The following is a 2495-nucleotide window of genomic DNA, read 5'->3' as shown; positions in this document are numbered from 1 at the left end:
AAAAAATAAAAATTGAGAGAGAGAGAGAGAGAGAGAGAGAGAGAGAGAGAGAGAGAGAGGGACTCTTGTTCATAATGCACAACTTGAAATGAAATATGGAAAGTATCACTTTTTGCCCTTCGGGGCATTGTCTAGTGGTGTAAAGGATAGGAGTGAGATTATCTCACGCCTTGCTGGTAGCGGTAGTGTGGAGGTTCGATTCCTGAGATATAGAATTTGACTCTTTGTAGGCGCAGTGTACAAGCAGCTCTGGTTCCATGACCTGTTAGGACACATTCAGTGATTTACCTCCCTCACAAAGTCTTAGGGACGGGACGGTGAGAGCCTTCAAGATTGGAGTTCAACCTTTGGAAAGTATCACTTCAAATTAGGGATGACAACATGATGCGAGAGGGATTAGAAAGTCTCCATTTTCCACGTCCGTTAAAATATATATTTTTTTATAATTGCATTTAAATTTTAAAAACGTAAAATAAAATAAAAGATGAGAAAGGGACTATATTTTCTCGTCCCTGTCCTCATTCTTTGGCGGAATAAGGATGGGGAATTTCGCCATCACTATAATTTAAATGTACTACGAACCGAGTTTGGTAAGTAAAGAGTTGAAGCTCATAAAATTAAGCTCTTGCTTGTTATCAATTATTTTACATTTTATTACATTATTTTTTTTACAGTACTCATTTTCAGTCACATATTTTTCATTAAAATAATATTCAATACAAATCAAATTTTTTTTTTTTTTTTATCCTCACATTCTCCGTCTATCTACTATTATATAATACATGTTTTCAAAATTAAAGGGGCTCAAATGCACTTGAAAGTTGCAATCTAGGGTTGCTTTTAAGATCAAATTTGGTAGTAAAACTTTTTCTGAGCTCGCAATTGGTTCCATGGTGTAGTGGTTAGCACTCTGGACTTTGAATCGAGCGACCTGGGTTCGACTCCCGGTGGGACCTTTTGTAGTTTGTTCATTTTTACTTTTTTTGGTTTCTTTGATGGAGCAGCCTGAACTGAGCCCAATATTAGTAGCCCAAGTAAAATGATAAACGGCTTTCTTTGCTCGGCCCAGTCCATTGGAGCAGTTGGGCTTCCCAACGAAGATAAGTTGAAAGTATAAATAATATAATAGTAGGGTACTTTCAAAAATATACTAAGAAATAAACTATGCCTTTTTTTTTTTAAACATACTATCAAACTTTTTGCAATGCTTGTAACAAACTATTTTGCATTGCCCGCCACCGCCACCATAACTATTGACACCATTACACAAAGTGCAGTGCTTGTAATACCTCCTATTATGCCATTATCGTCGTTGCCATCAGTTGTCTTCAGCATGAGCCACCACATGCAAAATTTTAGGCCATCTTAGCGACCACCACCACCACTATTGCTTACCTCACCATAAACTACCACCGCCAAAACTATAGCCCATCCCAACGATCATCACTACCACTAGATATAAACCACCATGTCAACCTGATCTTAAAGCGTCCACCAAGAGTCAAGAGAACTTATCAAAGCCTAACCTTTTCCATGTTGCACCTCCATCTCCGCCACTTTTGCCACCATCCTTGCCATCAAGAAACTAAAAGAAATCATCAAATTCTAAAGTTCTCCATCCCTACACAACCATCTTCTCCAACACCACCATTCCACTACATGATCACCACCATCCCATCAAATCCCTACACCCTGCACAATAATAATAATAATAATAATAATAATAATAATAATAATAATAATAATAATAATAATCATCATCATCATCATATTTTAAAGAAGGAAAAATAAATTGGAAATGTACCGTAAGTGCATGAGTCCTGTTCAAATAATAAAGTGGACTTTTTAAGTCTGAGTTGCTGATCCCTCGATAATTGTTTACTTTTAATTACACAATTTTAATCAATTTAATTTTAAAAATAAAAACAAACACAAAATAAGATTTGAATTGAAAATAAGGAAACATAACTAAAACCCTACAAAATAAGAAAACATAACACTTGAAAATTTCGGAGGAAAAACATGGTTGAGATTCATAGTTTCACTTAACCATCATCTAATTAACTTCTCTACAATCCAATTAAAAAATTACTCATTTACGATGTTAAACCCAATTTTTCAATTTTAATTAATTGCGTCTCTCGAGCGGAATTAACTCTAATTAATTGATTTAACCTACTAAAACAAACTGCATTAAATTTATTTTTATTTTTATTTTTTTGAGAAAATAACTCAATAGGTCCTCTAAGGTTAAATGTATATCTCTATCCCTTACAAAAACTTAAAGTTTCTACTATTTGATCTAAAATGCATAATCTTTTCTCGAATGATGTACACATCACTAAACACAATCATCTATTGGGCATATAAATTAAAATGTAATAATAATAATAATAATAATAATAATAATAATAATAATAATAATAATAGTAAAAACATATGAACAAAAGTAATTTTACTATTAAATGGCAAACATTAAAATTAATAAAGTTGGT

At 33.1% G+C, this 2495-nt stretch overlaps 1 non-coding gene across 1 annotated transcript; it reads left to right on the top strand.

Annotated features, from left to right (window-relative positions):
- The first annotated feature begins 884 nt into the window (after nt 1–884).
- Nucleotides 885–956, top strand: TRNAQ-UUG. Its single transcript has one exon. It is a non-coding gene; the product is annotated as a tRNA-Gln (tRNA).
- The last annotated feature ends 1539 nt before the right edge of the window (nt 957–2495 follow it).

Source organism: Olea europaea, unplaced genomic scaffold (genome assembly GCF_002742605.1).
Source record: "Olea europaea var. sylvestris unplaced genomic scaffold, O_europaea_v1 scaffold15925, whole genome shotgun sequence".
NCBI classification, from domain to species: Eukaryota; Viridiplantae; Streptophyta; class Magnoliopsida; order Lamiales; family Oleaceae; genus Olea; species Olea europaea.
The sequence above is the reverse complement of the archived record's forward strand: the minus strand, read 5'-3'. Positions and strand labels throughout refer to the sequence as shown.